Here is a 23,355-nt window from a genome sequence, read left to right as displayed (position 1 = left end):
TCTCATTTCCTAATTTAATTCCCTCAGCGTCACCCAACTTAATTCGGCTACATTCCATTATCCTCGTTTTGCTTTAGTTGATGTTCATCTTATATCCTCCTGTTTTGTTTATTGATTTTTATTTTTGCATAGTTTCTAACAGTGTGATCAGACCTTGTGGTTTTGCAATGGGCAGTTAATAATTTTCACTTTTTTAAATTGTTGTAGTTTCTCCATTGTGTCTGATTATAATACTTGCATAATCACTAAAGGGACAATTTCAGGTTCTTGGATGTAAAATAAGAGACCATTCGTGAATAACAAGAACAAGAGGGTAGACCATACCAATACTTTTGATTTAACTATAGTGATTATTTCCTTTTTGCAGACACTGTTTCACTGTATACGGTCCCCGAGTCTACTGAAGTGACACTATGCCTTCTTTTGGTTTGTTAAGAAGACAGTTCCAAGCAATGCCTCTGATACCATTACATTTAAACTTTTCTGGGATAATAATGTGAACTGTACAATCAAGTGCTTTCAACAAGTTACAGAAAATACCAGTAGACAATATTTTCTCATTTAAATTTTGTACAATCCAATTTGAAAACAGGCACTTGGCACATGGAGAGACCCATTCACAATCCAAACTGAAGCTGATGTTACCTTATTTTGGGTTGGATGAGTTACTGTTCTTGCATAAATAATCTTTTCCAGTAACTCCGAGGAGTTGGTAAGATGCGATACTGAATGGTAATTATCAAAATCTTGCTACTTTTTAGCCCATTTGTCTGACAATAGCGTATTTCAACCTACGAGGATAGTAATAGTCTTGTATTGCATATGCAACTGAGTCAAAGGTGCCCATACAACAGTTTGTGGGGGGAGTGGGGGGCTAAGAGCTGGGGTTACAGAGATTTTAAAAGATGAATGGCAACTTTTTAAGTAATAATAATGACACTTAAATAATAATCTTGAAAGAAAGACACCTGACTACACTACAATTTTTCACTTTCCTGAGAGCTTTGGGGAAGGGGGGGGGGGGGGGGGAGGGACCTTCCCCATTACCCCCAGGTATTGGATGCCCTGGGACTGAATACATTCCAAGTATGTGAAGAGTATGATTTTAATCATTGACATGAGGTGGTATCAACCTTGAGAGTTTTTGCTTTTGAGGGAGTTAATTATATTCTTAATTTCTTTGGCGGAGCGTGGAGTAATTTGATTTGGCATTATGTAAGTGGCATTGAGACTGGTTCTTGCATTTGGTGTATTGTTTTTTATCCTTTGAATAGCCTATGATAAAACTTCTGAGCTGTTTCCAGGGAATCATAAGTAAATATATTGACTGTCTGACTGCTATCATTTACTATTTGGCATTTCTCTTAATAACTAAATCCTCACATTCCTTACCTGATTTTTGAATTTCTCTTTTGACAATTTCTTATACAGATTTACATTTATTATTTGAATGGTTAATTTCAGACATTATGCTGAGGTTTATTTTTTATTTTGTAATCATTTTACTTACTACAGTACACTCTTTCCTAAAATTGGAAACCAGTACTATTTGTTTGCACAACTTCTTCACATAATTTTAGTTTTCTTACACACGTTATTTTGAATCCTTTTGTAATCCATAATCCAGTAGTTTTATCTCGGTACTGTCATACTTCACTGATTTCTTTGGAAAGTAGATGTTAGATATTGATAAAAAACCACCTAGGTTTTGAATTGATATCTGTTACATCACACACAGCAGTCCACTCAAGTTACCATATGGCTGCCTTGGAAATTTCCTTTTCCTCTCCATTAACCATGTCACTTCAATGTGATAAGGGAGTTATTAGGTGTGACTAGTTGTGCAGCATGGTCAGAGATGATATTCTGTAAATGATTCAGTGTTCACCTAGAAATATATAAGTGTATTGCTGCTGTCTGCTATGCTGTACACTTCAATGGCAAAAAACAAAAATATAAGTCAAGTTATAAATGCAATTCCCAAATTCTTTCTTTTACCTGAATATTTCAGAAAGTTCATATCAAAATTTAAATCTCCGCTGATTATCACATTTCCTTCCTTTTGACAGGTAAGTGGCACAACAAATAAATGTTATATATGCAGGGTGTATCACAATTCCTATTACAGGCCTCTGGAGATTGTAGAGGGAACTTTATGTACCAAGTTTTGACAAGGAACTCACGTCCCTAAATGTCAATGTAGCAGGAGTCCGTAAGATGCCCTGTAAACATGGAAGTCAAATCACAGTGTCAAAAGTCATTTGCTATGCAAATTGGCACATTTCACTTGACAAGGAGCTTACAATGCCACTAACATTCAACCAACACTAGTGATTTGATCTTCTTTCAGTTGAGCCCTGTCAAGGCCTCACCTGAACAATGGTATCCCAGCAAGTAAGTTTTGTATTGTCCATGACATCATATAGATCTGGTTTCTAAGGTAACGAGATCTGAATCATTTCATTAGAACAAAAGTGGGAGATTTCAAAGTGATCCAGTCTCAAACATATTTTACATCTAAACAGTACATTTCCAGACATGGATTCCTTACCAAAACTTTATCTAGTAAATCATCTCTACAACCCCAAAAATCCTGTAATGGGAATTGTGGAACATCCCATATATGAAAATTTCCCAGTGGAAGTTGTTTATTGCAAAAATTACAAATAAGTTTTTCAGTGGTAGCAATTAACAAACACATATTTCATATTGTTGGTCTAAGCACAAGCAACTTGACGCTGTTTTTAAAATACATGACAATACCTCAAGTTCTCCATACGTTCCCTATGGGAATAAAATGTTAGCTAATTTATTGTCCTCTGTGTTTATCATACTGATTCCCGTACTTACACCGTGCTCAAATAGACTCAAGTCATCAAATTTATTTTGACATCGTAGACCATGTAAAAAGACAATTGATTTTATTTTTTAGTCATCTAAGAAACTGATGGGCCATGGTAACTTTATTCATGAAAGTTTCTTTAGTGTTTGATACTACATTTAACTCTACTTCTTTTCTAACAGCATGACTGAATGAGGTATTAAGCCAAGGCACACCTCTCACACCCATAACAGCAAGAATTTTATCATTGGTGACAGTGTTGCTCCTTATCTTTTCAGTTAGCATTTCTGCTAATCTATCTTTCCCTCTCCTGGAAAGGGTTAGATTATATCTTATGTACTCCCACCTGCAAACATCAGCAACTGGCGAAACACCACAGTGAGCCACACTCAAAGTCAGCCTCATCCTCATCAATTCCTGGTTAACTTGGCTTACAGCTTTATTTATACCAGTTAGATCATGCTGCTATAGAACCTCAACAAAATCCACATGTGTGTGGGATTACTGCACCCAGCTTACCACTGCCACTCCTCAGATTATATTCTTTGGCCTGCCTGTTGCTTGCTCCATCAGCTACCAATATTGGATCCTATGTACTCAAATCCTTTATTACCTGTTGCCCAAGGCTAGCATTAGGTTTTGCAGCACTTGTAACCAGATACCTTAATCTTAATTTCTCTTGCAGCTCTTCGTCTACACTCCTCGCATGGCACCTGCCTAGCAGTAAGTACTATTACTACTCAACTCTGTTTACAAACCATCATTATTAGTCTGCTGCATCCTATTTTCTTCTACAAATGAATGGGGCTCCTCTTCTTCCACAGGTAACAGGATATACCTGTTAGTGGGCAAGTATAATGGTAACAGAATTATAAAACTACTCTCTTTTTTTACCTTTTTCCCATTACTGTTTCCCACATTCTGCTTTATTTTCCACCTCAATTGTTCTATTTCTTTTCCATGACCTCAGTCTCCATCCGAAGAGTACAATACTTCCCCTCTTGTTCTGTGATCCTACTGTCTTAAGCAACCCCCCCTCCATATCCATAACAGATCCTCATTGGGAACCTTTTACCTTTTGTTCAGTCCCACTGCAGATGTCCAAATGAAACCACAATCCTCATGCAGCAATCTAATGCCAAGGTCTGTGACAGCTGATGTATGTACACACAAAACATCCAATTCCTGTAACTTACAGGCTGGTAGTGTGTGGGTGTGGAGCTCCCAACTGATATCATCTCAGATGACAGCTGCCACCCATTTCATACCAAGAAGTCCCTTCCATACAGCCTAGCCACCCGTGGTTGTCGCATCTGCAGTGATGAGCAGTCCCTCTCTAAATATGCCAAGGGTCTCACTGAAGCCTTCACTGACTGTAATTATCCTCCCATCCTTGTGCAAAAACAAATCTCCCTTGCCTTATCTTTCCAGTCTCCCACCACCTCCCACAGTCTGGCCACATAGGAGCAGTCCCCTCGTAACTCAGTACCATACGGGACTGGAGCAACTGAATTACATTCTCTGGCAGAGTTTCGATTACCTCTCTCATCATGACCTGAAATGAGAATTGTCCTACAAACTATCCTTCCCACTCCTCTTACTGTGGTATTCCACCGCCCACCAAGCCTACACAATATACTCGTCCATCCTTACACAACCCCTGCTCCCAATCTCTTACCTCATGGCTCATACCCCTGTAATAGACCTAGATGCAAGACCTGTCCCATACATCCTCCTACCACCACCCACTCCAGTCCGGTCACTAACATTGCCTATCGCCTCAAAGGTAGGGCTACCTGTGAAACCATTCATGTGATCTACAAGATAAGCTGCAACCACTGTGCTGCATTCTATGTAGGCATGACAACCGACACGCTGTCTGTCCATATGAATGGCCACCTACAAACTGTCGCCAAAAAACCAAAAAAACAAGTGGACCACCCTGTAGCTAAATATGCTGCCAAACATGATACCCCTCATCTCAATGACTGCTTCACAGCCTGTGCCATATGGATCCTTCCCACCAATACCAGTTTTTCTGAATTGCACAGGTGGGAACTTTCCCTGCAATACATCCTACGTTCCAGTAACCCTCCTGGCCTCACCCTTCGTTAGTCACTGTCCTCACCCATCCAGCCCCCCTCACTGTTCCCATTCCAGCACAACACAGCCGTCATTTCACTGCCACACCCAGTCTTAATTTCTTTTATTTTTATTTCTCTCCTTTCCCCTACTTACCCCCTCTCCCCTCCGCACCTTCTCTACTACCCTCCATCTAAATTGCAACACTTCACTGTCCACCACTCCTGCCATACTATCCCTGCCCCTCCCCACCTCAGCCTCCTCCTTACCCCCACCCAGTTACCACTCCCATCATGCATTGGTGCTGCTGCTCGCAGTATAGTTTCAGCTCTCTGAGACTGCAGATGTGTGTGCAAGTTGGGCTTACATGTGTGTGTGTGTGTGTGTGTGTGTGTGTGTGTGTGTGTGTGTGTGTGCGCGCGCGCGCGCGCACACACGTGTGTGTATTTAGTATGTGTGTCTACTGCTGACAAGGGTCTTAATGGCTGAAAGCTATGATTGTGTGAATCTTTTTATTGTGCCTATCGCGGCTCAGCATCTCCACTACATGGTGAGTAGCAACTTTGCTTCTCTCGTATTGTAATGTTGATTCTCATAGATATGCATTAACAAATTAGGCCTACCAGCAGTGAATTCACTGAATACCCTTCCTTGTACCACTTAAACAAAATAAAACTTAAGTCAATTTGTGTACATAAACACCAAGTACTCTGATACTTAGTCTTTTAAATAAAATGGAAATACAAACAAATCAATCTCATGTAAGTTTTTTCTTAGTTCATCACAAACTAATTTACAAAACTAATGCCGAAATAGGCTCTTACCAAATAATACTGACAAAATTAACTGTTGATACACACTCAGCACACCAACTTCACAGCAGTACAAACAACAGTTAAGTCCACAGAGTTACAGTTCCAAATCCTAATCAACTTCCTACCTTCTCCATATTGCAGCCATTTGCCCTCTTTAACTCCTGAATTTTTGCTTTTCTCAACAAAAATTTGCACTCTCTATGCCCTACAGGAGGATTACAAAACAAGTTTATGCTAAACAGTTGTGACGTATATTGTGTTTCACCTACATGTGAACCTTTACTGTATTTACGTAGGTAGCATATCAAAGTGATACAGTTTGTCTGTAAACTAAAGAATACAGTTTCATAATAATGCTTAAGAAGCTGCAAGCATTACCTCTAGACATTTTATTAAACTACTTTAAATGAGCATGTTCACATAATGGTGCAAGTGCTCTGTCTTACACACTGTTAGTTCCCATATTCTCACATCGGGACATGGCTAAGATGCTAAGATCAGTAGATGAGATTGAGAAGGAATAATCTGACATGCCCCCCCCCCCTCCCCCCCGAAAGCCAGATTTGATTATGTCAAGTTTCTGTTGTGTGCATTGCTAAAACAATTGACGGGCTGTTACCTTACTCTGGGACCTCTCAGGAATTGGGACAGATTCTTAGTAAAAACAACTTACTGATCACCATTAACAGTTTATATGCACAGGTTTCCCAAAAAATTCCATTTTGAATGCTGAGAGACAGCCTGTGCATTTAAGTACCTATGAGGTACAGAAAAATCTTTTCCAGCCACACTACTTCAACACAGAAAAATTATCTAGAAATAAATTATATATGTAAATGATACTGAGGTTCCAGGCATCACCAACAGATCCTATTTGACATAGTGTCAAACTGGTATTGGTCAGTAAAGCTCGAACATTTATGACAATAATGATATAAACAATAACACTATAATGAAGAATAATCAGGAAAAAAATCTACTTTGCAAGTATCAGCTGACAACATACAGACAAAAGGAGAGAACATAATAACTTCACAGCTAGAGATTTATTCGAATGAGAAGAAGAGAATCTTTGGAAAATATATCAGTATTCATGGATTTCAGAGAGATGGAGATTTTAAAACGGCAAGTTACAGCTTGCAAAGAAAATATTTGACAGGATAGAGATAAGGGAATGAAACTCTGAAAATATGAAACTGCTAGCAACTGTAAAAGTGAAAGAAATAGATGGAGAAGAAGCAGCCAGGGACAGAAAAAATAAGAATCATAATATAAGACAAAAAAGGAAAAGGAAGTGAGTGAATGAATGAATGAATGAATGGCAGAAATGAAAGCAGAGGATGTTTGACAGAAATTACCAATGTGCATAGCAGACACATTACAGGTGTCTTCCTTAATGGAATGACGGGCATTTTCTTCATGAAGCATGCCTTACAGGTACTTTAAGATAACACAATATTGTCTTGAAATTAGTTGTATATACATGAGATAAATCTCAAAATAAAATATAAAATACTGCTGCTGTAAGGGAAATTGATTTTTACTGGAATAAATAAATAAATAATAGCCAGAAGCCCTATGAATATTTTGTACATAGTTGACTCCAAGAAAATGAAGTTTATGATGTCTTCCACAACCATGATGGGGAGGTCCATCACACAGTGGAAATTAAGGTACACTGTAGCACTAGCAAACTTGTAATGAGTGTGGCAGGAGATTATGTCAAAAAATGATACAGCTCTATGCCATTAATTTTGCTTACAGTCAGGTATCACAAAATGTGGCATAATATTTTTTGTTGATACAACAAAATCTATTGCCATATATTATGATAAAACATTTCAGTTCTTTGTTCTTAATGTGCAACTGTTGCTTACAGATGTCATCGCTCTTTGAACGCAACATGAAAAAGATTGGCCTAAAGCTGTAACAAATTATTTTGTGTTAATTACAGGAAAAGTTAACTGAAATGGAGAAATAACACAGTAACACAATTTCAAAAGCACTCTGCACCTTTTATGGCTCAAATTAGTACATACTAAATTAATGATTTGTATCACATTTCAGATAATGGCATTCAAGACACACAAATAAGTAATGTGTTTTCTTACAAACAACTGTTGTCCTGTATTGCTCTATCATTATGTTCTGAGAATAGCTGTAGGACTGATGATGAATGAATCCTCAATGAATACTTTTCCGTTGTGCTTGCACTTTTTGTTACTGGGTACTCTGTGTCCACACTACATCCATACTCTGAAGAACACTGAAGTGTGTGGCAGAGAGTACATCCCTCAAAGCAAATATTAGGACCCCTTCTCATTCTATTCACATATTTAGTGTAGGAAGAATTACTTTTAAAATGTCTTTGTGTGTTCTGTAATTGGTAAACTCTTGTCTTTGTGCCTCCTATTGGAGAGATAGATAGGAGTCTGTCATACATTCCCAGATTCGTCACTAAATACTGGTGCTTGAAACTTTATAAGTGGGCTTCCCACAATAGTTGAAGTCTCTCACCGAGCATGGAAATTCATTTATACTCAGATTCAATAGGTCACACCTGTGACATTTTGTGCTGCCCTTCTTGCTGTATGTTCAATAATCTCTCTAACAAGGAAAGGTATCCACAGAGGTGATACAGTTTTTGAAACTGTCTACATGGTAACGTAGGTTAAGATCACAGGTATCACACACTGCAACCATTCACTCTGGTGGGCCCTCATTTGCAAGTAATTGATGAAAAAAGAAATTCAGAATTTTGTGTGATACGTAATAGCAGTAGAATAGTCCCATTGTGTAGTCTGGCTGCATGGTGCAATGGATAGGATAACAGCTTTGCATTCAGGAGGTTGTAGGTACAGTTCTCGTCAGAGGTAGATTTTTTTTTTTTTTTTTAAATTACTTTTCAACCTTTATAGAAATTAGTTCGATCATTATTTTTATTCAATTAATTGGTTTAAATGTAATTTTTATTTCCACTCCTTTGTCATATCATTTTGATCACTGTGTCAACTTTTTTATTTGTTTCATTTTTTCTATATATCATCCTGTTTCCAATCAGAATTTTTGTGAATATGAATTTAATTGTATTTATCTCTTATAATGGAAATGGAAGAGGATGTAGATGAAGATGAAATGGGAGATACGATACTGCATGAAGAGTTTGACAGAGCACTGAAAGACCTGAGTCGAAACAAGGCCCCGGGAGTAGACAACATTTCATTGGAACTACTGACAGCCTTGGGAGAGCCAGTCTTGACAAAACTCTACCATCTGGTGAGCAAGATGTATGAGACAGATGAAATACTCTCAGACTTCAAGAAGAATATAATAATTCCAATCCCAAAAAAACCAGGTGTTGACAGATGTGAAAATTAATGAACTATCAGTTTAATAAGTCACAGCTACAAAATACTAATGCGAATTCTTTACAGACGAATGGAAAAACTGGTAGAAGCTGACCTCGGGCAAGATCAGTTCGGATTCTGCAGAAATGTTGGGACACGTGAGGCAATATTGACCCTACGACTTATCTTAGAAAATAGATTAAGGAAAGGCAAACCTACATTTCTAGCATTTGTAGACTTGGAGAAAGCTTTTGACAATGTTGACTGGAATACTCTCTTTCAAATTCTAAAGGTGGCAGGGGTAAAATACAAGGAGCGAAAGGCTATTTACAATTTGTACAGAAACCAGATGGCAGTTATAAGAGTCGAGGGGCATGGAAGGGAAGCAGTGGTTGGGAAGGGAGTGAGACAGGGTTGTAGCCTCTCCCCTATGTTATTCAATCTGTATATTGAGCAAAGAGTAAAGGAAACAAAAGAAAAATTCGGAGTAGGTATTAAAGTCCCTGGAGAAGAAATAATAATGTTGAGGTTCGCCAATGACATTGTATTTCTGTCAGAGACTGCAAAGGACTCAGAGGAGCAGTTGAACAGAATGGACAGTGTCTTGAAAGGAGGGTATAAGATGAACATCAACAAAAGCAAAACGAGGATAATGGAATGTAGTCGAATTAAGTCATGTGATGCTGAGGGAATTAGATTAGGAAATGAGACATTTAAAATAGTAAAGGAGTTTTGCTATTTGGGGAGCAAAATAACATGATGGTCGAAGTAGAGAGGATACAAAATGTAGACTGGCAATGGCAAGGAAAGCGTTTCTGAAGAAGAGAAATTTGTTAACATCAAGTATTGATTTAAGCATCAGGAAGTCGTTTCTGAAAGTATTTGTATGGAGTGTAGCCATGTATGGAAGTGAAACACTGACGATAAATAGCTTGGATAAGAAAAGAAGTGTGGAAGGTAAAAATCGTAGAGGGAGACCAAGAGATGAATATACTAAGTAGATTCAGAAGGATGTAGGTTGCAGTAAGTACTGGGAGATGAAGAAGCTTGCACAGGATAGAGTATCATGGAGAGCTGCGTCAAACCAGTCTCGAGACTGAAGACAACAACAACAACAACAACAACAACAACAACTCTTATAATATTCAATTACTTGAAAAATTCTAATCTATCAGTTGAAAAACAAAAGATGAAACGTTTGTGCAATGGTTTGAAAAATGTATTTTTGTTACTAGATGTGCAATTATTTTGCACAGTAATTGAGATACAAACATTTAACACATAATTCAAGCAGAATAAAAAACAGATATAATGAATTAAATAATGTGGACGGGGGGGAGGGGAAAAAAAAAAACAAAAAACAGGGTGATGAAACAAAATAAATCCAACTGAAATTAATACATAAAAGTAATTAAAAATACCTGAACGAAGATTCAAAGTGAAGAAAGAATGATAGGAAGGAAAATGAGAGCAAATGAAGAAGTTGATATTATTGTTAAAATTATGTGACATAGGAACGGAATTTTAAAAAAATTACATTTAAATCCATTAAGTGAATAAAAGAGGGTCAAAGTCATTTCGATAAAGATTTAATAAAGGGCAAGAGGACCATTTTGATATAAAGATTTAACAACGAAAAAATTTTCTGCCCCTGAGAAGAATCAAACCTATTACCTCCTGCATGGAAAGTGCTTATCCTATCCACTCCAGCTCACAACCAGACTCTATAACGCACCTTTTTTTTTAACACTGTTGAGTGACACACAAAATTCCATTTTTTTTAAAAATTACTCACAAACAAGGGCCCACCAGGGTGAATGGTGGTAGTGTGTGATACTTGGGATCTTAACCTATAATCACTGTATAGACAGTTTCAAAAAGTCAATTGCACCAATGAGGACCTCTCCTTGTAAGCCCTATCAGGCATCTGTCCCACATACCTGAGCAAAATCCTAGGATAGATTGTGCAAGTGCTTTGTTATCAGTCTCTTTTGTAGTGAAGTGGCCACCTATACAAATGTTACACCCAGATATTTATAAGAGTTGGTTTATTCCAATTGTGATTCATCATTATTGTAATCAATGGATACTATCTCTCTCTGATTTACAGGAACACAAAATTTTACAGTTACGACAAATTAAAATATGCTGCCAAGCTCTGCACCACTTTGAAATCTTATTAATAGCTGATCAATTATTTGTGCAGCTTATTTCAGCTGTTTTTCATTTAAGATAAATAAGAGCCTCATTTGCAAAAGGTCTGAGGCTACTATTAAGTATCATGAAAGCAACAGTCCCCTCATACTTCCGTGGGGCATGCCAGAAGCTACTTCTCCATCTATCAATGACTCTCCATCCAAAATCATATGCTGCATCCTCCCTATCAACAATTCGTCAATCCAGTCACAAATTTTGATTGATAACTAACATATTGTATTTTCTGTAAGTCTGTGGTGTTGAAGTCATATTCTTCTCAAAAGTCAAGAAATACTGCAGCTGCCCAATTGCCTTGATCAATGGCTCTCAGGATACTGCATGAGAAAATGATAACTTGTGTTTTGCATTAGCTATGTTTGCGGAATCCATACTGGTTGGCATTCTGATTGAGATACCTCATTATGTCTGAACTCCACATAAGCTCTATGATTCTAAAACTGATGGAAGCAATGATATAGAAGTGCTTTGGCGTATTACTTCTGCTACCTGCTCAGTAATATAGTATAATATAGTCATAAGGTACTATTTCTCTGTATTTTATACACAGGTTTGATCTGTCCTTTTGGTTTGGGGAACCTACAGTGTGCATTCAATCAGTCCCCGAGGTTTGATCAATTTTAGCAAGCTCAACTGTTTCATAATGCCACTGACACTAAAGATAAGTAATTTTGCAGTGGTGCCAGAATCAAACTGGGTCAGAATTACTGAATCTTCCTTTGTGAAGTAGCACTTTAAATAGAATTCTGCATTTCTGCTTTTGCTCTACTACCATTAATTTCAATTCTCATGTCCTTGATGATTATCTAACTATTGTGACACTGATAGTCTTTACATATGAACAAATTTCTTTGGATTCTATGAGAGCTCTTCCGATAAGATTCTGTTACGGTGATCACTGCAGGCTTCACGAATTGCCTTTTGGACAGTCAATTTCATTTCATTCAGCATATCTGTACCTAAGAACTGTAGGTTTTGTTTAACATCTGTTGCACTGGAGTCACAGTTTCTTTGGTAGTTTCCTTACAATGACTGTACACCATGAGGGGTCCCTCCCATTGTGTACTGTTATACTAGGTACTGCATGGTCACCTATTGTTCTGCACTTGAGCCATAGTTTCACTACATGTTTCTGCCCAGGGCTAAATGTTTCCAGTACCTCCTTGGGGTCCAACACTACTGTCTCTCTATCTAGTTTGCTGTAGAAGTAAATCTTCAAAGAGGTCAAGTCTATTTGTTGTCCATCAAGCATGAACCTTTAATTTTTCTGCCCTGCATAGTCTTTAGAGAAAGCAGGATGTCTTATCATATCCATTATTTACACAACTGTCATTATTCCACTCGACTATTGGATGATCAAAGTCTCCTCCAATGTCGAAAATATGACTGGGGAACTTACGTATTTGTGAGTTGAAGTTTTCTCTGAAGTTTCGTGTTGTATCTGGGTGAGTCAGCTGGTTTATAGAGAGACCCAATTAGAAGATTACTCTCACTTTGGATACTGATTCTTACTCAAATCACCTTGTATGAAGTTTCAATTTCTATCTCAGAAGAGGATCTTACAAACTGGCCCTCTTCGATCTTCTTCATTCCTATTGCATGTGAAGGGCAGTGGCACAACATTACTTTCCTAAAGTAGTATGACACACTTTTCAAAAATAAATAAATAAATAAATAAATAAATAAATAAATAAATAAATAGGTAAAAAATATTTGGAATTTGAACATTTGAAATGCTGTTAAGTACAAAACGTTTTGAACATTTCAACAGAGCTGCCGGTAACAAATTGCACAGTGTATAAGACTTATAGTCATGAAGTCACTGGTTTGACTCCTGCTAGTAGCAATATTTTTTAATTCTATGAGGTGTATTCTAAAACTAAGATCCAGTGATCAATATTTAAATGATAGCAGGTCTGAGTGAAGTATTGTGGATGCAGCACTGTCTACTGACTTTCTAGGAAGCTAGTGCAGTATTGATTTGATTCAGCACTTGTTCACCAGATGGTGAGAGCAGGTCTGAATGGGCAAGACAATTTTAGATGCCACCAGTTATGAAGTGTGTGGTGTGATTAGATTTTTACTGGTAAAAAGATCTTCAGCTGCTGAAATCCATCACCTAGCGTATGGACCTGAAATAATGAGTGTCAAACAAGTTGGAAAATGGTGTCTAGAATTTCAAAATGGTGATACAAATATTCACATTGAACAATGGAGTGGCAGGCCCAGTGTTTGGACCGAAGAAATTGTTGATGTTCATCAACTGAATCAAACTCTTCAAAATGATTGGTGGTTGACAATAAGTGATCTGGCTAATGAATTCCAAATGTTGCTCAAACATGACTGTCACTGAATAGCTTTGATATCACAAACTGTGTGTGAGATGGGTTCCAGTAATGCTCATTTATCAGCACAAAGAGCAAAGAATGCTTAGTGCATGACAGTTTTTGGAATGCTATAGACAAGATGGAGATGATTTGTTTTCCCATATTTTTGGAGGTGATGAGATGTGGATATCACACACCAACGCAGAATTGAAACAACAGTCAATGCAGTGGAGCCATTCAAGTTCACCCACACCAAAGTAGTTTGGGTAATCTTCACTCTCAAATTGAAAAACAAAGGCTACCATTTTTTGATTGATTTCATGGTGTGTATACAGCTAACGTATACTATGAAATGCTAACCAAACTGAGAAGTGCGATCCAAAATTGATGCCTTGGGAAAATGTAATTTGGATACTCCTCCTTCATGATAACGCACATCCTCACACTGTTGCCAAAACCAAGGAGAAGATTCAGCTTTTGTTGGGAGCTTTTTAAGCACTCTCCATACAGTACTAACCTTGCAATAAGCAGCTATTTCCCTTTCTTGAATTTGAGGAAGTGGCTGGATGGACAACGATTTCGGGACGATGATGGACTCGAGACTGGTGTTACCAACTGGTTCAATTCCCAGGTATCAGAGTTATATGCACAGAGGTAAAATAATATGAAATATCACACAGAAACTAAAATACTTTTTTGTAATTCTAGAGATTCAATGGTATCTTTGCTACATATTTCTGATATCTACAGGGTGTCCTTAAAGTCCCTATACAACTTCAAAATTTTATTACAACGGCAGTTGCTGAAATATTTTAACAAAATTTCTTTTATTGAATTCACTGTTTATTAAAGTTTTTATACATACTAAAATTTTGTGTTTCAGATACGCTGTTGACAGAAGGAACTGAACCTCTATGAAATGGCAACTCCTCAAGAAAAGGCACAATGTGTGTCCTGGCTTACTGAGACACAATCGGATGTCCAGACTCAACGAAACTTCAGAGCAGAGTATGGAAAAGATCCACCATTGCACCCTTCAATCCGTGCGTGGCACAGAAAATTTATGGAGACAGGGACAGTGTTGGATAAAGGGAGGAGCAAGTGACCACGAACATTCGAGGAAAACATCAATGGCGTTTTAAACATATTCACTTGTTCACCTACGAAGTCCATCCACACTGCTGCCAGACAGTTACAACTACCACGTTCAACTGTGCATAAGGTCCTCCACAAGAACTTACGGTTGTACAATTACAAACTGCAACTGTTACAGACACTTGAGCCAAACGACAAGCCAAAACGGACAAAGTTTGCACTCAACATGCTGGAACGCCTTTCGGAGTATGAAGCATTCCTCAAGCGAGTTTGTTTCAGTGACGAGGCAACTTTTCGTGTTTCTGGTACATTAAACAGACACAATGTGAGACTCTGGGGATCTGAACATCCATATGTGACTAGGGAACTTCAACGGGATAGTCCAAAAGCGAATGTGTGTTGTGGAATCGTGTGCAACCAAATAACTGGTCGATTTTTCTTCAACAATTCAACAATTACTGCAGATGTTTACCTCGACCTTCTGACTGAATATGTAGCACCACAACAGTTTGACTTACAACCAACTATCATTTTCCAGCAAGATGGTGCACCACCACATTGGGGACTGCATGTTAATCGGTTCCTCAATGAAACATTTCCAGCCGATGGATTGGGAGAGATGGGCCAATTCCTTGGCCACCGTGTTCGCCAGGTATCACTCCCTCGGACTTTTTTTTATGTGAGTGTAAAAAATATCATGTATCAAACACAGATTCAGGACATTGCTGACTTGAAGCATAGGATTCGTAATGCCATTGCCACCATTGATGACGCTATGCTACAGCGAACATGGCAAGAGATCGAGTACTATCTTGATGTCGTGCAACTAAATGCGCCCATATAGAGGTCTATTAAACACTGTCAAAAAACTTTTATAAACACTGATTACAATAAAAGGCATTTCACCATCCTGTCTCTTTAAGGTATTAGTAATAATATTCTATAATAGTTAATTAACATTTTCATTTACTAATAAATGTAGATTTGGAACCGAAATTTAAAAAAAGTTTTACAATTGTTACATTATGCACTGAACTGCTGTCAGCTCTCTTACAGGGTTGTCACAAGTTTCTCCAAGTGAAATTCCCTGATTTCCAGACAAGTTTTAGCATTTTTCCCTGACAAATTTTAAGCTCTCAAGGGTAAGTAAAGACACAAGTTGACAAAAAAATGTAAGGACTTTTGTATTTCTGAATGTGTGAGCAAAAATCTTCAGCATTAACATCAACATCTTTTGTAATTAACTGTTTTTAGATGGAGCAAGCAAGCCAAATGGTACGTGTGTTTCATTAAGGTCACCGACATTATTTTATTTCAGTAAAGTGAAACACATTTGGTGACAACAATACACATTTTATTAGAGTCGAAAGACAGATTTGAAATGCCTTCACTGCTTTCCGAAATAATCTCAGAAAAAAGTAGGCCTCTTGAAAGAAATGTATAATGTGGGGAAGAGTTGTGTAAACAAACATTATGGGTGATTGCCAATAAAATGTTGGTTCTACTATGTTCATTATTGTCGGTTATTACTCTCTGTGTTATGCCTATTATTCTGCAGGTATTATATGATTTTTCTTTCAAGAAATACACAAGTACATAGTGTACAAACTGCCAGCAACTGCCGCAGTTTTCTTTGTCTTATCATCCATACTTTCTAATATATAAAATACTATGTACTAGAATAAATAAAATGTCGCACTGTACAATGTACTTGGAATGAGACAGTTGCAATTCCTGAAATCCATCAGCCATGGCCTCTGGTCTGCCAAGGAGCACCACTGTCCTAGGTCCATGGATAAACCATGAAAATCTGTTGCATTACGCATCACACTGACAGGCCCGGTCTGCGAGCAGATCAGTGAAACTAGATCCAACAGGCTGGGTCCCCATATTAGTGGGAAACTTTGGGCTTCAGATTAGCAGGCCCAATCTGTTAGAGATACCCGCGAAAATGGTCTGCACTTTTGGACTGCTATGGAAGTCCACACATGTGGCCAGCTATTCACATGACGCAGACACCATGTTGATGAAATTAGACCACGGTGATCACCCATACAATAGATAATTTGCACAAATACTCTGAGAATTAATAACAATGAAGGTAGGTAGCAACTCACCGTAAAGGTGATCGCTGAGCCGCAGTCAGTCATATATAAAAGACAACCACACTCTCACAACTAAATTTTCAGCCACAGCCTATGTCAGAAAATGAGAGTGCACACACATTCACACAATAACTCAGACAACCCATGCACACATGACCATTGTCTGTGGCTGTTGTGTCATTAATCTCTGAGAATCAGATCCAAACAAACCACTTCTCATGCATCCCTGCCTCTCATCAGCAGCTGCTAGGCTAGCAGAAAGTAGTGGTGGCAGCACTAACTGCAAGCTGAGGGGAGGGGTACAAAGGGGAGAAGCAGTAAGAATGAGAGATTAAGGAAGCGACACACGTATTCAGCTGCGCCTGCAGTGACGAAGCATGACATATGAGTTAACAAACAATTTCCTGCTACTGAAATAAAAATGAGATTTTTCCAATGTGTGTGTGTGTGTGTGTGTGTGTGTGTGTGTGTGTGTGTGTGTGTGTGTGTGTATGTGTGTCCTAAATTTCCCTGATTTCCACAACTTGTGGCAACCCTGCTTGAAATGCTTTTATCACCCACTAGCCTCATTTCCTGATTTAACTGAAAACTTCAGAGAAAACTTTGATTAGCTTGTATGTAAGTCCCCTAGTCAAACTTAATCACTAATGGAGACTTTTAACCATCCAACTATCAACTGGGAGAATTAGAGCTTTGTTACTGATGGGCATGGTAAGACATAGTGTGAAACATTACTAAACACCTTCTCTGAAAACAATCTAGAACGGATAGTTAAGAATCCCTCTAATGGTGGAAATGTATTTGATCTAATGGCAACAAACAGACCTGACCCGTTTGAGGATGTTCACATTGAAATTGGTATCAATGACCATCTCACAGCTGTGGCAACAATGATTACCGAAGTACAAAGGACAGCTAAAAGCAACAGAAAGGTATATATGTTCATTAAACTAGATAAAAAAATCAGTAGTCTCATATCTCAGTGAAGAACTTGAAACTTTCAGCGCAGGGCAGAAACGTGTAGAGGAACTCTGGCTCAAGTTTAAATAGTAGTTAACCATGCACTGGATAAATATGCATCCGGGGAGGAACTTTCATGGTATATATGAAGATGGTATGTCTGAAAGAAAAGATAGCATCGATGACTATGCAGCTCTCTTAGAATGAAATGATAATTAAATCAAGACCCTAAGCTGTTGACAAGTGTTGATATACATCAACAGGGACAACTGAAAATGTGTGCCCCGACCGGGACTCGAACCCGGGGTCTCCTGCTTACATGGCAGACGCTTTATCCATATGAGCCACCGAGGGCACAGCGGATAGTGCAACTGCAGGGATTTATCTCTTGCACACTCCCCATGAGATCCACATTCCCAACGTAATGTCCACACACTACATTCCTAGTGTCCCTACTCATTACACTCATTACTTGCAGCAGACAATCTTACCGAGTCCCGTGAGAGTTCAGGCAATGCGTGTGCATATGACTGAAGATTTATGCAGTTTCTTTCAGACAGAACTTCATTATAGGTAACTGCATCACCTGCAAAAAGTCTGCAAGGACATTGATATTCAACATGAACAGCAAGGGTCCCAACACACTTCCCTGGGGCACGCCTGAAATTACTTTTGCTTCTGACGATGACTCTCCATCCAATCTAACACTGTGTCTTCCCTTCCAAAAAGTCACAAACTTCATTTGATAACGCATATGACGGTAATTTTGACAATTAGTATAGGTATAGTACAAATTCAAATGCTTTTCAAAATTCAAGAAATACAGCATCTACCTGGTTGCCTTAATCCAAAGCTTTCAGTATGTCAGGTGAAAAAAATCGGAGTTGGGTTTAACATGATCGATGTTTTCAGAATACATGCTGATTGGCACTGAGGACGTTGTTCTGTTCAAGATATCTCCTCGTTACATTTGAACACAGAATATGTTCTAAGATTCTACAACAAATTGATGTAAAGGATATGGACAATAGTTTTTTTAGATCGATGGTTTGGATCCCACCAGATGGTGTGAAATTTTTATTTTTAAGTCTTTATGAAAATGACTTTGATCATTACTTTTATTCAATTAATTGGTTTACATGCAATTTTTTTTTAAATTTCTAATCTTTTGCCATGTCATTTCAATCACTGTATTAACCTTTTCATTTGTTCTCATTTCTCTTTGTATCTTTTTTCATTTGGAATCATTGTTCATGTGATTTTAATTATTTTATGTACAAAATTTGATTTACTCTCTTCCTTTTTATCAATTTATTCCATTTATTATTTCTATTCCTCACTTCGCTTGAATTTCATTTCATTTATAATTCCTTCTTTGATTCAAATCTTCATCTCCATTAGTTTTTCCACAGTGCAACAAGAATTTATGTTTTAATAATCTGACTAGTCATTAATATAACAAAAAATGCATTTATGATGCCACTGTAGAGCCAATATAAATAGATTATTTCACCTTTGTTTTTTACCCAATAGGTTGATACTTACAAATATTAAATTTGTGATAGAATAAACCACAATAATTAAAATCACATACATAAGTACTGCAAATGGAAAAGAATGAACGATTGGACGGGAAAATAGCAAATAGAAAAGTTATTAAAATGATGATGTAAAGGATTAAAAATACATTTCAACTAATTAATTGAATAAAAGTCACTTTGAAACAAATTTTAAAATAAAACATTCACAGCACCTGACAAGGTCTGACCCCACACACATCATGAATGCATCTTAACCACTATACTACCCCGTTATCCTGGGGAAGCCCTTTATTTATAAGGCTCTAGCGCAGGGGTGTTCAAATTTTTTAGGCTCGAGATCTACTACATGCAATTTTGACAATTTAGAGATCTAACGATTTTAAAAATTTGTACATAGCAATTTTCTCTCCACCAACAGTTTTAAGTCTACTACTCAATTTTCAAGATGTTACACATGTGGGGAAAAAAAAAATTAAAATATACGCCATCATAAATAGTGAAAAAAGTTTAGTGAGATACTTGGCTTTGCATGTCACTGACAAGTTTATTATTAGTCACTGCTAACCTTACATATTCTTAAAGATAAGGACCAGTCTTGATCCAAAAAATGATAATACATACCATGCCACTTTTACAATGTTAGGGTAGGTTTTCACATTCATTAATTTCCAAAAGTAACATTCATTGTATTCCAACTTTAAAGAAATATTATTTTGAAATCTAATTACTTCCTTTTCAAGTTCAGTCTCACTACAAGAGAAAAGAGCAATTCATTTTACTTGAAATATCCTCTAAATATACATTTCGGAAAAGTTGAGCTTTCCATATGCTGTCTTCAGTGCTAACAGGTGGGCCATTGACTTCTTCAAAGCTTCTTGATCCAATGATGTTTGTTCATCATCAGACAGGTCTGACTGTATTTGAGGAAAGTGTTTCACATTTTATTTCTGTAACTGTGCTTTCAAAGGTCAAGTCATACAGCAAACCCTGAGTGTTCTCCTGGCTCACCGCAAGCTACGCTCACATGTCAAGTTACAGTTCATGAGCAGTAACCTCACCATGCTTGGAGCAAGAGTTAAATGCTGTGAAATGCAGATGGAGACAAAAGAGGCAGATACAGTGTTGTCAGATCTACCACCTACAAATACCATGTGAAACAATCTTTGCCAACAGTCTGGTGTTTCACAAAAACAGTTCGTTTAAGTAGATTTCTCAAAACAATTTTGAAAGACTGACTCAAAAAGCCATGGTGATCGACTGGTTGATTGTGATCCATAGGTTGGGGACCCTTGCTCTAGAGCATCATGCAACATTATTTTTCATTGATTACTCACAAATAAGGGCCCACTTGGGTGAATGGCTGCAGGATGTGATATGTGGGATCCAAACCTACACTACAGTGTAGACGTTTCCAAAAAGTCCATCACACTCCTATGGACCTCTCTCCTACTCAGTTGCAAAAGTTTTGGCATATTATCACTAGGATTTTATTAGTCTCAGAGAGAGAGAGAGAGAGAGAGAGAGAGAGAGAGAGAGAGAGAGAAGGTCTTACAGTTATAATTTCAGGTGTCTGACAGCTATCACTATCTAATCAGAATTATGAGTGAGTGTGCTCCATGAACCGTTAGTTACCTTGGCAGCATCCTCTGATGTGTAGTGTAAGCCTAAGCCATTTAGGAGGACCCTACAGTTCTTAACCATATGATGAAAGTCTATGAATTAATCATTATTTATGCTCTAATATTTCCTTAAAGCTACTTTCATCTTTTGCATGGGCTCTTAGTTTCATCGCCTTTTCACTTCCCAATAGCCTTTAACATCATCTTCCTTTATTCATTATTTTCACCTGTTGTAATTCAGTGGCATTCACTTCTCTCATGCAGCATTACAACGTAAGTCATCACATCTAAACTCCCCAAGCCACCTTACAAAGTATGGCAGACAGTACTTTGAGCACCACTACTGTTTCCCCCCTTTTCCTGTTCCATTCATGTATCATGCCTGGAAAGAATGACTGAAGACAAAAACTCCACACGAGCTCTAATTTCTCCAATCTTCCTGTCATAGTCATTTCATATGTGTGTGTGTGTGTGTGTGTGTGTGTGTGTGTGTGTGTGTGTGTGTGTGTGTGTGTGTAAAAGAAATAAAATGTTGCCCGACTCTTGAAATTTTAACAGTAAATCTGTATGTTATGTAGCAGTGCTTCTTTTTTAGTGTAAACAGCTGCAGTTTAATGAACATCTCTGTAATGCTCTTGCACTTATTAAATGAATCCATGACAAATAATGTTGCTGTCCTTTGGGTCTTCCCTCATCTCCTCTACAAATCACATCTGCTAATCAGTATTATCCACACTGGTGAGTAGCACTCAGAATTTATTGAATGTGGGTTTTGTAGGCTACTTCTTTCATTCTTTTCTTAGGATTCTTCCAATGAGTCTCTATTGGCATCTGCTTTTCCGACAACTGGTTTTATGTGGTCATTCCAATTTAAGTCATTCTGAATGAACATTCCTTGTTAGTTTACAGTTGTTGCTGTTTCCAGTCATTGCTAGGCAATAGGGAAATCAAACAATAAGAGTTCTTTCTGTACATTTATGTACCACATGTTACATTTATTTAGGTACAACACATTAGTTTACTTTTTTTTGAAGATCAACTGTCAGTACTTACACCAAGTGCCAATCCTCTGTAGCTTCCAGCCTTCACTACAATTTTCTGGCACTGCAGCTCTCCTATACCCAACTTTTCTATAATCACTGTCACCATTTACATAACCCACAGCTACATTATTCCACTATCTGTTTATTGTATAGAACTACTTTTTCCACCTCTCAACTCCTTCATTTGAATAAATTCTCATTCCCGGTCTGCTCCAACTTCCCAAACTGCGTAAGTAAATTACTTAACATGGTTGATTTAAATAAAAATGGAAGCATTCTCAGAATTTAGACAGAACGTCTGAGCTTGTGAAGTACAATAAAAAATCTATGTTTTTCTGAACTCTTATTTCATCTGTAACACAACCTTTCACAGTGTGAGTGACGCATAAAGGGAAAACAGAACCTTTTTTTATTTCCTAAAAAATTCCAGCCTAATCATAAGACCCATCTTAAAACCAAACTTGCCACAGTACATTAGAGTGGTAGGTCTCAACACACATGCAGTTGAGGAAATCTACATAAGGAGTATTTTGGCGGGCAAGGAAATAAGTATTGATAGAGAGTTGATCACCAAAATATGCAGTAATAACCAATGTTAAAGCCCAAACACCTCCACAGTGTCTGTGGAAGTGAGAATGTATGACAGTTGATACTTGATCTGGCAGATGATGACATTATGTTCGCCAATCCTCTTGGTGCAATTTAAGAGGAATATGCTGTTTATTGGCACTTGGTTCATCTTGTCCCTCTCACTCAATTGTATTATCAGCAGCTGTGCAAAATAATACTAAATTGCTCAAGCGCTGATTTCTGTCATCCACGTGACATAAATATACACTACTGGCAAATCTGCCTGGCTTCACAAGGATAGCACCAAGTATATATGGCCGGACAACTTGTCTCGCATAGCTGTAATTTTGTTTATGGGCCAGTGTATAGAGTAATGACTGAAATTCAGGGAACAACGTTAGATAACTGAATATACGTTACAGCAATATGCATAATAATGAGAGCGGGGAATCAAAGGTGCCCCAGCGCCGCAGCCATTGCAGGCGGCAATGTAGCTCAGCTTCCATCATTACCATGATATGTCACTCAAAATGCCACTTAAGTCTGGAAGAGATAACAATTATGCTTCATGAGAAATTTCGAACTCCAGTGCCTGTTACGCACATGTATGCAAATCCCAACAGTAGATCCTGAGATTAGTCTGCACATACAGGCAGAAAAAGATGACGAGGGACTTTAGTTTATGCACAGAAGGAGAATATATGTACAGATGTATAGATTCTGGTAGTGATAATATTATGTGGCTCATGGTCTGAAACAAGTGTTTCAATCAGAAATCACTTAAGTGATTTGGGT

At 37.8% G+C, this 23,355-nt stretch overlaps 1 protein-coding gene and 1 non-coding gene across 5 annotated transcripts in view; both read right to left on the bottom strand.

Annotated features, from left to right (window-relative positions):
- Nucleotides 1–23,355, bottom strand: part of LOC126334690 (zinc finger protein ubi-d4) — a 229,701-nt gene that overhangs the window by 120,822 nt on the left and 85,524 nt on the right. The gene's annotated exons all lie outside the window — the stretch shown is intronic.
- On the bottom strand, nucleotides 18,068–18,142 carry Trnat-ugu (transfer RNA threonine (anticodon UGU)). The gene has a single exon. It is a non-coding gene; the product is annotated as a tRNA-Thr (tRNA).

Source organism: Schistocerca gregaria, chromosome 2, assembly GCF_023897955.1.
Source record: "Schistocerca gregaria isolate iqSchGreg1 chromosome 2, iqSchGreg1.2, whole genome shotgun sequence".
In the NCBI taxonomy this organism is placed as follows: domain Eukaryota; kingdom Metazoa; phylum Arthropoda; class Insecta; order Orthoptera; family Acrididae; genus Schistocerca; species Schistocerca gregaria.
Note: the sequence above shows the minus strand (reverse complement) of the source record. Positions and strands in the feature narration are given on the sequence as shown.